Below are 14714 nucleotides of genomic sequence, written 5' to 3' on the forward strand. Positions count from 1 at the left end.
AGCATTTCTAGGGGATCGGAAAGGGGTGTGAAGCTTGTCACCCGTCCGCTGGGTATTGAAGGAGTGAGCCTGGGACCGTGGGGGCAGAGAGCTGGGTTTTCCAGCAGCAAAGTTCCCTGAACACACCCAGGGAACCGATGAGTTGTTCTGAATCTCCTCAAAAGTTAAACATGTGGGGCCCCTGGGTGGCTCAGTCGTTAAGTGTCTGCCTTCGGCTCACGTTATGATCCCAAGGTCCTGGGATCGAGCCCCATGTTGGCTGCCCTGTTCAGTGGGGGTCCTGCTTCTCCCTCTCCCTCTGCCGCTCTCCCACTTGTGTTCCCTCTTCCGCTGTGTCTCTGTCGAGTAAATAAATACAATCTTATAAAACAAACAGACAGACACAAACCACAAAGAAAGTTCAATGCATTTTTCCTGGGGCAAGTGGCATATAACGTGGAATTCACGAGGTCCACCATTCTCAAGTGTGCAGCTCAGTGAGGGGGCACTGAGCCCGTCCGCACCACTGTGCGGCCACCCCACCACCCACATCCTGCACTCACTTCATCTTGCAAAACGGGGACGGAGACTGTGCTCGGTAGACAAAACTCCCTGGCCTGGCTCATCCCTGGGCACACACGACAGCACCATCCGGCCCTGCGTATCTGCCGCTCCAGGAAATTCCTGGAAGCCAACACACAGTGCCTGTACTTTTGTGTCTGACTTATTTCTCGGAGCACTCCGTCCTCAGGGTTCATCGATGTGGTCGCAGGTGTCAGGATGTCCTTCCTGAAGGGTGAAGTAGTGCCCCCCTGTGTGTCTGCAGCATGTCTTGTTTGTCCAGTCATCAAGGATGGACACGGGTTGTCTCTCCCTTTGGCTGTTGTGAATAACGCAACTTTTTACCAAGATGGTTGTAGTGATTATGTCCCTGGAACCCAAACTCAGGGAGGAGAGGGGCCTTTGGCCGCTTATCTCATTGCTGGGCTGCAGCGTTCACCAGCAGACGTCCTAGGGGCTGCGACACAACCATCCCGGGTCTGGGGCTGCATGAGGCAGCAGAATCGGCAGGCGTCCCCTCACCTGCAAACCCAGCTTCTCGTGTCCCCTTGCTCCGTCGCTCTCAGTGACTGACTTTCCTTCTCTGAGAGTCAGTGGCCTGCAGAGTCTCAAGTCCACCTTCTAAAATGCTTTTGAGAAATAAACACGATGTAAACAATGTAGCTGGTTTGTAGTAGGCACTTACAATTCAGTAACTATTACCACTGTAATGCATTTTTAGAGCAAAATTTTATTTAAACAGGGGAGGTAATTATTTTCATTTCAGCAGGGTGTAATTTTTTAAAAAATCAGAACCATCAGACTGCCTTTTTCTTGCCAGCTCTTCCATTAGCACGTGTCACCTAAACAAGCTGCCCACTCCTTGGCACCTCGGGTTTCTCCCCTTGGAAATGGGGACGCTTTCCGCTGCCTGACTCACAGGGTCATTGTGGGGATTCAGTGGGAAAGTAGAGGTGAGCGTGTCATGTAAACTGCTACGTGCTGTACAAAAATGCAGGGCCACCATTCTCAGTCCATAAGCAGAAACACAATTCATTGACTAGATTTTTGGGAACAAATATTCGAGGAAAGAAGATACTTTTGTTTTGCCCTGTTATTGTTTTCCAGAAGTCTGGCTGCTCAGGAGCTGGAATGAGAGCCCCGGGTAGGAAAAAGCCGTCCAGTTATCAAGTACCTTTCAAGTTGGGGCCGCCCCCGTGCAGCGCAAACAAGCCCATTTGGGAGAGGAACTCCAGGGCCTCCTCAAGGGGCAAAATCCCCCCATCCATCCTGCCTGCCCTAGGTCCTCTTTATTAGGGTCATCAAAAGACAAAAGCACCTGAACGCCAGCAACAATGGAGCATTTGCGGGGGGAGGGCAGGGGATAGTAATGGAGTAACTGTGCTGTTTGGTTAGAGGGAGGGAAGGGACAGTCACATCCATCCAACACTTCCTCTCTGCCTTCCCAGGAGCTCCGCGCCAAGCACCCAGTGTGGAGGCTAAGGCTGAGGGGTCAGGGAGTCGTTTCAGACTCACCCATGGCACCAGGAGGGGAGGCCACAATTCCGACTCCAAATTTCACCACCATAAAAATTAAATGTTTGGAATTGGCTATGAGCAGTAACAAAAAGAAAAGATGCATCAGCAATTTTAGCTGCATCACGAGGCCAGGGAGATGATTTTTGTCAGCTGAAAACTATGTACAAAGGGAACAGAAAGACCTGGCTCTTGCTCCAGTCAGTCCTGGGGCTGGAGGTACGGAGGAAGCAGGGCTCCCTGCGGACATGGGGGTACTCGTCTCAGGTGCTATGGGTGTTGTCTGTTCTTCAAACTGTGGAACTTTTCTTTTGTTTCGGCAGTCAATAATCTTGGAGGTAAGTTCAGGGGAACTTTCTGTGGGAAGAGATTTCAGAAGCTGGGGCATTTGATAAGGGTTTTGAAGGATGAACAGGAGTTCACTCCTGTGGTTGGAGCAGAGGCAGAGAGCATCGCAGGTGTGATGATGTGGGTCTCTGGTGTTCAGGAAAGGCAGGTAAGTGGTGTGGTGGGTGATCACTAGAGGGGGGCAGGGCCCTGAGCTAGATGTTTCTGCAGGACCAGAGTTTGCTGAGCTGCGAGTTTGTATTCTGTTGTCATTGCTCTAAAAGAGTCTGAAATGAGAGAACTTTTCCTTCCCTCCCCATTTTGTACTGAAGTTTCTCAAAGGGCAAGTGGGTCTTTGAGTCCAAAAGGCATTAACCAACAATGAATCTTAACCCCTGGGCTAGGGATTCTACATGTCCCATAGAGGGAGTGATTCTGGTCCCTCACGGCCTGCCAGGATGGTGTGGAAGAGGCACTGAGGGAAAGACAATGCCGGGGGCCCGTGGGGGAAGATCCCAGCCAGGCCAAGGGGCAGTGCGGCTGGCAGCCAGGCTGGCAAGTTCTCTGGGCACATGGATGCCTCCCCAAACCCTGAGCCCAGGAGCCTATCACTCAGCACTCTGTTGGGCGCATACCCCAGGATCTTCAGAAAACCCTGGCTGTGGCAGAGAGCACCAGCAATAGCGAGGTGGTCGTTTCTGTTTGCGCGGCAGAGGGGACTTTCTCTGTCGTGACCACTACAGCGGCTCCCAGCACAAAGGCTATCACAGCGCCGGGCCCGTGCTGGCGCTCTAAGCAGTTAGGCTGCATGGATCACTTCATCCTCCCAGTGACCCACGGGGGTAAGTGTCCTTATTACCCCTTCTCCAGGTGAGGGCAAGTGATCTTCCCAAGGCCACGTGGCTTGTAAGCAGGGGAACCGGGACTCAGGGTCAGGCGGTCTGGCTTCATGGTCTATACAGTAGTCTAGGATTTATTATCTCTTATGAAAACAAAACAAAACAAAACTCCAGCCTGGGGCATTTCTTGCAATTCTTACTCCCTGCACGTGTCCTAAAGTGTGTGTGTGCCTCTACAGGCAGTGGACAACCGCGGGAGGATTCCGAGTAGGAGCATGACAGGATCACACAGTGTCCCAGAAAGACCATTCTGGAAGCCACATTGAAGGTGCATGAGGCAGAGAGAGGGACACGTTTTCACAAGCTGTTGGCTTATTCTCTGCGGACAAGATGCTGGCTTGACGGATGCCCCGGCAGAGGGACGGAGAGGAGAGGGAGCCTTGAGGAACACGTTCGCGGGTCGAAGCTCCCAGGTGCACAGCAAAGGGAGATGCATGGACCTCGTCACCATGCTCATTCATGCCTCAGCGTTCAAGTGCCCTTGAGATGTGGGTGGGACGGGCTTTAACGGGAGTCATTCCAGAGACGACACCTTGTCCCTCGCACGATGCACACAACACACAGAAAGAGAGCGAGCCCCTGCCTCCCGCAGAGGCACACGCGGTTCTCTCAGTCCGTGACGGCTGCGGTTCTTACTCGTGGCTTCGAGCTCCGTCTTCACTCTGTGCATCAGTGTGGGATGGGCTGGGGCTAAGCACACGTGTATGACGGAGGCAAAATCTTTATTATGGCTCCCCGCTGTGAGGGAGGAAAGGGGGATCCTGTGGCTGAAGAGTTATTTTGTCAAAGAAATGTTTTTGGTGAATTCTAAGCTTCCTTGTGTTTAGACCGAGTATCATTTACAGGGACTCACGATTCATCCATCCATCCCTCCACCCATCCCTGTCTTTATTTATTATTTGCTAAGCATTTATTGAGCACCTGCTGTCTGCGGGCTCTCGTGTGTGGTGCAGATAAAAACGTCAAGGAAGTTTACCGCGCTGCGGGAGGCTGCCGCGTTCTAGAAGCAGCAGTGTGCACGGGAAAGCCCTGAGCTGGGAGGCAGGCATCGGGGGTCGCTGTAGCTTCCCCTAGTGAGTACGACCTCAGCCCCTCCAGCCTCAGGAAATGAGAAGGGCTTCTCCAAGTTCACCGAGAACTTGTCCATGTTCTCGGACTCTGCACACACACAGCAACGGGGGATCACACGACCTGGGGTTTGTAACGGCCCCTCTCAGATGTCCCCATGGTGTCTTTTCTCCACTCCGTCCGTAAGACGCGTCCTGGCTGTCTCTCTGCCCACGCGTCTGTAAAGTGAGTCATTCCTGGACTCAGTAGCATTCATAAGCAGCAGCCCGATGTCCGCGGTGTACGTCCAGCTTGGGGAGCCCTGAGCCTCAGAGACAAACAACACAGAGAGCCTGCCTGTGAGTTGGCCATGCTCCTGGGGGTGTTCAGGGAGAGCACATTGCACCGTTTCAGAAGGAGGGCCTGATCTTCTGTCTCCACTGCCCTGAGTTCCTTCTTTGGGGCTCTCTCCGCATGGAGCGTCCCCTGAGACCAGCAGGCAAGAGGGGTGGGCTGCCGGCACATGGGCCGGTGTCTTCCCTGGGGGCTGCTGGTTCCTCCCCACCATGTGGGGTCGGTCACAACCCACCCCGTGCGGGCAGAGCGGCCTGGAGCAGCCTCATGAAGTCCAGCCCTGCTCTTTGCTCAGGCAGACTCTACCTGACGGCTCGGCCCAGAGCGGGACAGGCAGGGACGAGGCTTCCTGAGAAAGCCGTGGGGTTGATGTGCTGTTGAGGAAGGAGCCCATAAAAGCCCGGGCTCCGGCTGCACGCGGCGGGACGTCGGAGTGTCTTTACTCAGCAAGACTGTAAAACGCGGGTACGAGAGAGAACAGCTCTGTCAGACTTCATCTGGCCATCATTTATGTTTACGGGGTCTTATCTCTCCCTTTCTTTCATCCTCGACTTCACAGTGTTTTCTCGGGGCTCTCAGAAGTAACTTTTAAGCCTTGAAATTAGAAATGGGAAGACCAGGACAAAGATTGAAGAGGCAACTAAAATCGTTTACAGCAAACTGTAAAAAGACCATACAAGCCTATATAACAGGACTTAAAGAAGAAAAAATTATTAACGGGTTTTAGGAGGAGAATCCAATTGAGATGGAACATCTTGTGTCTGAGCTGGTCCCGGGATGAGGGAAGACGAAGCAGGAAGGGTGCGTCCTTCTGTCTCCATTGCTCACCCCATAAGTTAAAATGCAAAATCATCTATATTAAGTACTCTTATCTTAGCTAGCTCAAGAGATTTGACCTTCTTTGTCCAAAGGATGGAGGCAGTTTATGTGAAGTCAGCAAAGGGAAAACTGACAGTGTTAAGGTCTTTTGTAAAAAAAACTTGCCACCCACATTTGCTTGGAAGGAGAGCTGGGTGTCAAAGGTATTTGGCAAGAACAGGTCGGGGAAGCAGCCCCAGGTCAGGAGCAGAGTCACTCAGGCAAGCCAAATTCTCGGACTGAGGATGATTTAGGAGATTTAAAAAAAATAAACAGTAGCATGTCTTAGCAGCCTCTGTGTGGTACCAGCTTCCTCACTGCCAAATTTTGACATTACTTATTAGTAATAAATGATATTTAAGATGGTGACAGACAGACAACTGGGATGCCATCAAAACAATTCTTTATTTCAAATACTGCTTCCTTTTTTCTCATGTTTCTTGAGTGTTCAGCTAGGGTTTTTCTGGAAAATCTGTTGTATTTCTAATGGTTTTAGGTCGAGGTATTCTGAGTCCTCTCGGGAAGCAGTCTGGGGTCCTGGAGCCCGGGAAAGATGGAGGTGGGTCATCAGAGTTCACCACTGACTCGGTTAGCTCTGAGAAACTTGCAAAGTCATTTAAGGCAGGGTTGTTGAAAGCAAATATATCCAACAGAGGAGCCAGAAGGCCCGAATTCAACTTGTGGGTCTGCCAAGTATCATTCAGAGCTGTGAACCTGGGGTAGGTCCATGAACCTCTCTAACTGTGGTGACCCTGGTGGGGTGAAGATAGCTTGACTACCTAACAGAGTTCTTCCAGAGGACAATGCACTTGAAGGTCACCGTGAGCGCTGAACGCTCTCTGTAAGTTCTGGGCAATTGTCATCAGAGGGCTCAGATGCATCGCGGCCAGCATGTTCATTCCATAAACCAGCAAATACTTGTCAAGCATCTGCTCTCGGGGGCACCCTTGTGGGTACTGAACGAAACCGGGAAAATCCCGCCTGCATAAGGCTCACACCCTAACAGGAGAAGGCATACAGCAAACTAACAAAGCTTTACGTGTACAGAAAAACATGAGGAAGTGCTGCGGGACGTGGGGAAACCAAGTCAGCGAGGGCCAGAGAGCTGCCAGGAGTGAGGAGAGGGGCTTGCGGGCTCCCGTGCCACTCAGGGGGCATGGACCTGCGGGGATGCCACTGTCCTCAGCTGACGAAGAATTCCGGGATGTGAAAGGATGGGGCTGGGGCTTGGGGCTGCGGCTGCCTGGCTGTCTGGCCGCTGGAAGCCCAAGGATGCACGTGGGGAAGAGCTCATTCTAAGTGAAGGGGAGGCAAGTGTGTCATCTGACTTAAGTCAAATGTCAGCTCATCGTCCTCATGACCTTGACTGGGTGAGGTTGGGTGTTGCGTGAGAAGCAGGTGGGAGGGCTCCTTGGCCAAATATCAGTGTCCTCTGGGTCTCAACAGACAGAGTGATCTGTGATGCAGGAGCTCCAGAGGGATCCCTGGGAGTCCTGGCACTGGGGGGCAGGCCCACACCTATGCAGGTGCTCTCCTAGGATCATGACAGATGCCCAGGATGGCTGAGGCTGGCAGAAGCTTGTTGCGAGGAGCCAGAGGAGGAGAGGATGGCCACTGCCACGGGGAGCAGGTCCACTTGAAAGCTGCACAAGACATCCTGTTGGGGACCACAGTGAATACGGTCTTTGGAGTCCTTAGAATGCCGGGGAGGGGGCAGCCAGGGCCTTCTGTGCCCCTCCTGATCAGGTGACCACAACGCCTGGGTCACAGAAACTGTGCTGTGGGACTGGGTGGATCTTTGAAGGGACTTCTGCAAGTCCTCATACAGGTACGATGTTATACAAATACGCAGTTTATGCTGACACACATGCTGTTACGACACGTGGGCCTGGAAAGAACTTGGGATTCCAGATTGAGACTTTTCTCATCCAGCTATGACCTACCTTCCTTTCTTTCTTTCTTTCTTTCTTTCTTTCTTTCTTTCTTTCTTTCTTTCTTTCTTCCTTCCTTCCTTCCTTCCTTCCTTCCTTCCTTCCTTTCTTTCTTTTTCTTTTTTCCTTCTTTCTTTCTTTCTTTTTCTTTTCTTTCTTTTCTTTTCTTTTTAAAGATTTTATTTGTTTGACAGAGAGAGAAAGAGAGATTGTGTACAAGCAGGGGAGTGGCAGGCAAGGGGAGAAGCAGCGCCCTCCCCCCCCAACTGACCAAGGAGCCCAAGAGGGGCTCAATCCCAGGACCCTTGGGATTATGACCTGAGCCAAAGGCAAACACTTAACTGTCTGAGTCACCCAGGTGTCCCAATTATGACCTCGTCTTAAATCACTTCTTAAGCTGGTTAGGATAGTATCACTCTCCAGTGAGACCCGGCACTTACAGGAGATGCTGAGGAAAACATTTTATTTAACTTAACAGTTATTGAAATTAATTATTAATCTTGTGGCTGTTGGTAATAATATAATCATTCCTTGTGGTAAATGAGCAGAAATTTTACATGGCACATCTTTCTGAATGCATCACATGGAATCACAAATGTTGCCCTATAGCTTCATTTAACCACCAAAGCCTTTATCTTGGCTCCAAATCTACTGTTGTCATCTCAGCTGACGACACCAGCATCCAGCCAATCACTCTCATGAGAGCTACAGCAGAGCCTCCTATAAATCCTTCATGTCCTGTCTAAGCCGCCGTGTTCCTCTTCATAAAATCTCCTCCTTCCCCTCCCTCTCCCATGCTGCTGCTCTGGCTCATGAACTGGCCATGTCTTCTTTGAACTTTTCCAACGTCGTCTTGTCCTCAGCCTCCTCTTGCTTAGCAGAGTGACCGTGTCGTGGCAGAAACGCTTCTGGGTCACCAAAACCCGCTGTTTCTCCTCATTGTTCGCAGGAGGCTCTCTGGTTGCTCAGGCTCCTTGCTTCTGATTTTGTGTCCCCGAGTTTCTGAAAGACTGCTGCTCCCTTTGCTTTTCATTCTTCCCCTAGAAGAAACACAAATTCCCCAGTTCACTTCTTTGTGTTCTCGACCCGTGGGGAAGGGCCGCTCTTGACCGCAAGGCATTTCTGGAACTCTCCTTCAGGTGACCCTGCACACTGCCTCTTCTGGAGAGAAAGCGGATAGAAAGTCATCTTCTGATCTCTCCCTGTCCAATCAGATGGCAGACTCTGACCCTAGGACAGTGGCTGGATTTAGCTGCTCTCTCCCCTGCAGGTACCCAGGGAAGGTTGCATCAGGTCCCAGAGGAAGAACCAACAGCACAAGGAGCTCTGCACCAGAGGCGCGTTCCCTTCACTGAAGCACGGTGAGGACACGGCCACTGATGCCATACATTTTTGGTTTTGTGTTCTAGTCCTCTGGCTGAAATGTGGGAGTAACACTGTCTTATTCACCCTCACCTATCCTCAAACTGAAGGGCCAAGCTTGCTGAATAAATTAACGTATGAATGAAAGGATTCCGCATCTCATTACCTCTTCAGTTTGGTTCCCCAATTTTAAGTTTTGTTTTTTCTTTTAATTGTTGAGCTAGCTTAATAGTATGTTAATATCATTATATTACACTGTAGTGGTTTTATAAGGACGATTATGCTCATAATTTAAATGCTTTTTCTTAAACAAATTTAACTCCATTTTTAATATATTGAATATATAGGGGTACCTGGGTGGCTCAGAGGGTTAAGCCTTTGCCTTCGGCTCAGGTCATGATCTCAGAGTCCTGGGATCGAGCCCCGCAACGGGCTCTCTGCTCAGCGAGGAGCCTGCTTCCCCCTCTCTCTCTGTCTGCCTCTCTGCCTACTTGTAATCTGTCTGTCAAATAAATAAATAAAATCTTAAATATATATATATATATATTGAATATATATTACAACTGTGAAATAAAATACAATCAGGTTTTATTCTTCTTCAGTAAAATAGAATAATACCGGGACACAGGGCATCTGGGTTCTCTCTGCTCAGGCTCTGTCTGGTTTTGTGGCAAGTCAGTTAACCTCTCCATGCCTCAGTTTGCTCAACTGTAAAATGAGGGGATTAAGCTAAATTGTGAATGTTATTTCCTACTTTAAAATGCTATTTTTTCTGTGTGTGTGTGTGTCTCAATTTTAATTCGATTTTCAAGTTTCCTTGACAGTTGTGGATGTTCTTTATACCTCATGGGAATGCTTTCAAGCCCACTGCACTATGAAAAGTCATGTGGAACTTTTACTCAATGCCAAAAACATCTTAATTACCTGCTGTCTTTTAGAATATTCTCCCCAGTGGACCCATATTGGCAGGGGCTGCCGCAGGTAAGAAGCCAAAGAGAAGGATGAGCAGACAATTTCCTCAAACCCGCATCTGAGATGCAATTATTTTCTGTTGGTTCATGCGATTTCATTTCCCAAACCTGTTTCCCTAATTAAGCAAAGAAGCCTTTTGGCAAATACAGAGCACACAGAAATGAAAGATAATCAGCATAAAACAGTGTAGGAAGTACCATTCCAAATGTAGAGTCCACTTTGGTAACATGGCTGGCCCGGAAGGACTCCCGTCTTTCTGGTCAAGCTGGGAGGATGTCCACCCTCACTAGAAAGAGAGGCTGTAGGAATGTTGGTTCGAATGAAAACACACAGGGTCACAGATAGGCATTTATTTTTCAGCAAACAAGAGTCTAATTGATTTCATTGCTTTCCTTGGAAGGCCCAGTAAATCACTGAAAGTCGGCCACGAGTAAAAATCCTACGTCAAATGGAAGACATATAATAACTTTTTTTTTTTTGGTTGCCCAAAGGAACGCCTAGTTATTGAAGTCATACCCTTTTTTACTTTCTTTTTTAAGTTGAATATACCACATTTTTTTTTTTTCTGGAAAGTCTTGTAAGAAGATACTTGGTCTCCCCATCGTGGTTTTCCCCTCCATTTCCTACTCGATTCCACTTTTGATGTAATCCTTCTTATTTTAACTTTTTAAAAAAGTGTGATAAAATATATCTAACTGAAAATTTGCCATTTTAATTGTATTCAAGTGTATAATTCAGTGAATTTAAGCACATTCACATTTTGTGCAATGGCTGACACCAGCCATCAGTCTAATCTTTTCATACCTTGCCCTTATTCAGACGCCTACAGTGAACTCACACCCACCCCTCTGCTGTCCCATCACTTGCTGGATGAGAAAGTCTAATGAGGCAGACACTCAGCCTATACAGGGCTTGGTTTTGTCCTCTACATCCCACTCTGTGTCCCTCTATGTACCTCCAGGGGTCCTAGGGGCAAAGCTCACAGGCTTTGGAGTTAGATGCCCCAGGCTTCTACCCTGTCTCCCATACACACCCTCAATACCTTGGGCATGTCCTGTTATCTCCTTCGGCATGAGAGCCCAAGCCTATCTAGAGACCCAGCATCTCACAGGAGGCGGAGAATGCCAGGTGTTGTAAAGCGCACACAAATATTTTTCCTCTTTGTTTTGTGGATGTCTGAAAAAATAAGACAAAAAATGAAATGATGAGGAGGAGGGTGAAGAAGGACAATTACAACAACCACAATAACGACGGTAATAATGATACAGCTGAGTCGGGAGTCAGGGAGTAGCAGAATGACTGCTGTCAGCCTGGCTGCAGCCTGAGGACCTGCCCTTGCTTTTGTCCTCACGCACATGCACTGAGCATCATGCTTCCATTTCAGTAGGTTCCTAATGGTTTGGAAGCGGCAGGTTCACTCTACGCACACCGCTGTCTCCCACGCTGGGATGCCATATATTCCTGTTACAACAGTAGTTTCAGATTTAGCTTTAGATTTAGCACAGTGGTTAGAAAGGAGAAGTGGAACTTGAATTCCTTCAATTTTTGTCCTTCAGTATAGGTATCTGAGGTTCTTACTAGTGTATAACACCTAAAATAGCCTGATGATGCACAGACCGTGAAGTAGAAAATGCAGATTGTAATCCATAACAAACGTTGATGTGCCATGTCAACAAGAAGGGTGTTAAAAATGATCCTTCCTGGGTGTCGGATATGCCACGTCACCCACTGCTGGGCAGACAGGAAGGTCAGAGTGACTTTCCTGCTAACTCAGGCTTGAGATTGTCATCATTCCAGGAAGCGCCTGCAGGTGTAGACTTCCCAGATCTCCTCCTGAAGGTCAATGTGTTCTCTTCACTTCCCAGCCTTCTTTAGATGAAATCCCTGGCTTGCTCTGTATCTGTTGGACGGTGCTCCCTTCCCTGTTACATAAATCTGTCCCATTTTCCAGCAGATGAAAGAGTGAAGAAGAAACATGGTGAGAGAAGAGAACATTTGAACGTACGTGGAGCTGGGCTTAATTCTGGTTGTGTGACATTGTGTTAGATTGTCTCCTTAAACCTGTTTCCCCTTTTGCAAAGCAAAGCTAATGAGAGCAAGCAATGTATTATGGTTTTTGTGTGGATGAGGGTTAGATTACACAACAAGGTCAGAGGATGGACAGCTTAGGAAGTCATCATCTCCCTCAATTTCTTTCAGCTCCTGACATGCCTCAGACCAGGTCTCATTGCCAGATCTTCATCCCCCAGCACTCTGTCTCTGCCTGTCTCACTCTCGACGTACACACGACAGCATTCACACACACACATTTATATCCATATCTGTGTCTGCAGACACACACGCATGGGTGCACACTCAACGTTTGCACACACCTGCATCAATACACAGATGCATTCACATACAAAGATTTGATTATATGCAATTGTATGACCTAATCCTATAATTTTCTAAAATCAGGGCACATTATTCTTTAAGTAAGCATTGCAATATAGGGGCTTAATTTATAATATAGATCAAGATAAATGATTAGTCCAGCAATTCAGAGTGAAAACATGTACTCTCACTATGTTTTTATTTTCCTTCGACACATGCTTTTTATCAGGAGACTCCTTCTTGCCAAGCATTTTTATTTTAAACTTGGCTTTTCATGACGCCAAAAAATTTAAACATTTGGGCAAAGGGATCAGTGCATATTTTCCACCATGTAATAAAATAATAGTTCAGTTGAAAACTTTATTAATTCCAAATTGAGTAGAGTCTAGCTAGTGACTGTTTGGCCCACAGTGGCCTTTGCTCTCTGGCTGGCTGGAGGGAAAGGAAGATGGTAGAAACAGCTGCTTTTGTTTTCACATGTGAAACAAGGTAGTGATGTTTTGGAGATGCTTTGTCAGAAAAGGATGAGACATAAGACAGAACACCCCACATCTAAAAAGGAAAAGGGACTTTTGTTTGGTTCTTTGGCTGCACCTGAAGAAGACCATTTCTCTCCCAGGTGCATGGTTAGAAACCCAGACAGGCGATCCTAAATTTCTCACACGGAAGCATGGGCAGCATGTGCCTCTGGATGCAGGTGTTATGGTGATTAGTCTTACTTTTGTATGTTTTATCAGCTATAATCAAGTTTTATTTGGGTAAACAGAGAGAATAAATCAATAACCCCTTTTTGAAAGAATGGCTTGTTGTGGGCAGGGCTTGAATTGGAAATTCAGAGCTCTGGGTCCTGTTCTCCTGTGCCGGTAACTAGCGTGTCCTCTTGAGCGACTCCATCAAGGCTTTGAGGAAATCGAACTACAATGTGGAACAAGCAGTGATGAGACAGACACGTTCTCACGCCCCTTCCCGCTCTATGATTTCTGATTTTAAACGAAAGGAACAACGAACATCATTTCACTAAAAATGGAAAAAGACAAACTAAGAAACATTATGGGGCACATTGTTTGTGTCTGGTTCTGAGCTCTGTGTTGTCACTGTTTGGTGCATTTTTAAAAAAGTAACATAATGCTATGTCCGTTCCTCTGTACAACCCTCCCCCCACCCCCAGGACCTAGAGCTCTTACCACCCCTCTCACAGAGGTCAGGATACTCCTCTTCTTTAGCACAGATGATGGGATAAGAATTCCAACCCGAACCTGTCTGGCCCCATAGACCATACTTTCTCACTATCGTCGTCAAGAATTCTCTATACTCGATGTGAAACATTTTGCAGAAAAGGCTAGGACTATTCTTCTACAAAACAGCAATCAAGTTAGGGAACTATGAAGATGTTTCTAATGTCATCACTAAGTCGTCAGCACATCTGGTTTCTCCCTAACTTGTTAGGAATGTTCCCGGTTGCTGAGCCTTCACCGGGGGCTCCAGAGGGAATGTTTACTTTGTTGAGTAATCCATTTCGTCCTTCTCTATCCAAACCACTAAATAAACTTGCTCCATTTTTGTCCTTTTAGGAAAAGTAATTGAGAAGAATCCAAGACAAATGAACTTACAACTGGCTCTTAGGGCTTTGCGTTTTGGTTGTCTTCCTGTCCGTGAGTAGCGCTCAGCCTCCTCTTTCCGAGGGAAGGCATATTCCACAGGACGGTTCCACGCTGACCTGCACCCACAGCCCCCTGGGGGAGGAAACTCATTTAATTTGACTGCAGCCACACAAATTTGTGTGTCCGTAGAAACTTAGGTTTTGCGTTATTCTCCCTATGGCTCAGGACTGTGGGTTTATTGTTAACCGCTTTCCTCTCTGTCCCTCTCTTCAAGGTGGATTTATTAGGACAAATATGTCACGCAAATGGTGATTTATGGGGACACCATAGTCCCTGGGAAAACATATTGATTTAGGGGAGCTTGCATTTCCCGTTACAAGGGGCTGTAAAGGGATCTCTGGAGGATGAACTTGAATTCATCAACCCACCGAAAACCGGGTTTCCGGAGGTTTTCTTCGGCACCTCTGGAATCTGCACATTTCTACGTCATGGCTGCTGCTCCCATTCTGATTTCCCGCATTCTCTAATCAGCTCAAAGAATGATGACATTTACCTTGGTAGCCCTTCACATGCGTGAATCGATAAAGAGATTCACGCTGCTAAGTGAGGAAGAGACGTGGACAAGCACAGAGTTATCTGCCGTCTCCTGACTCTGTTCTGATGCCCAGGAGAAATGACTTCCCCCCAATCGATCCTAATGGGACTCATCTATATTCCTGGCCGTGCACCCAGCGCGAGGTAAGGGGGGGCGCGGGAGCACCCTCTCAGGTGCCCTCGGCTTTGTGAGGTTTCCAGCTCCAGACACACGAAGCACTTAGTGTAGGGACCGCTGTGACGGGGTGCCGCCCGGACTCCGTCAAGGGGAGCCAGAACGGAGAGCGTCAGGCAGGAAGCAAACAGAATCATGCAATTATATTTAATTGCGGATGGCATCC

Source organism: Lontra canadensis, unplaced genomic scaffold (genome assembly GCF_010015895.1).
Source record: "Lontra canadensis isolate GAN:19392208 unplaced genomic scaffold, GSC_riverotter_1.0 scaffold32, whole genome shotgun sequence".
Taxonomy (NCBI): Eukaryota; Metazoa; Chordata; class Mammalia; order Carnivora; family Mustelidae; genus Lontra; species Lontra canadensis.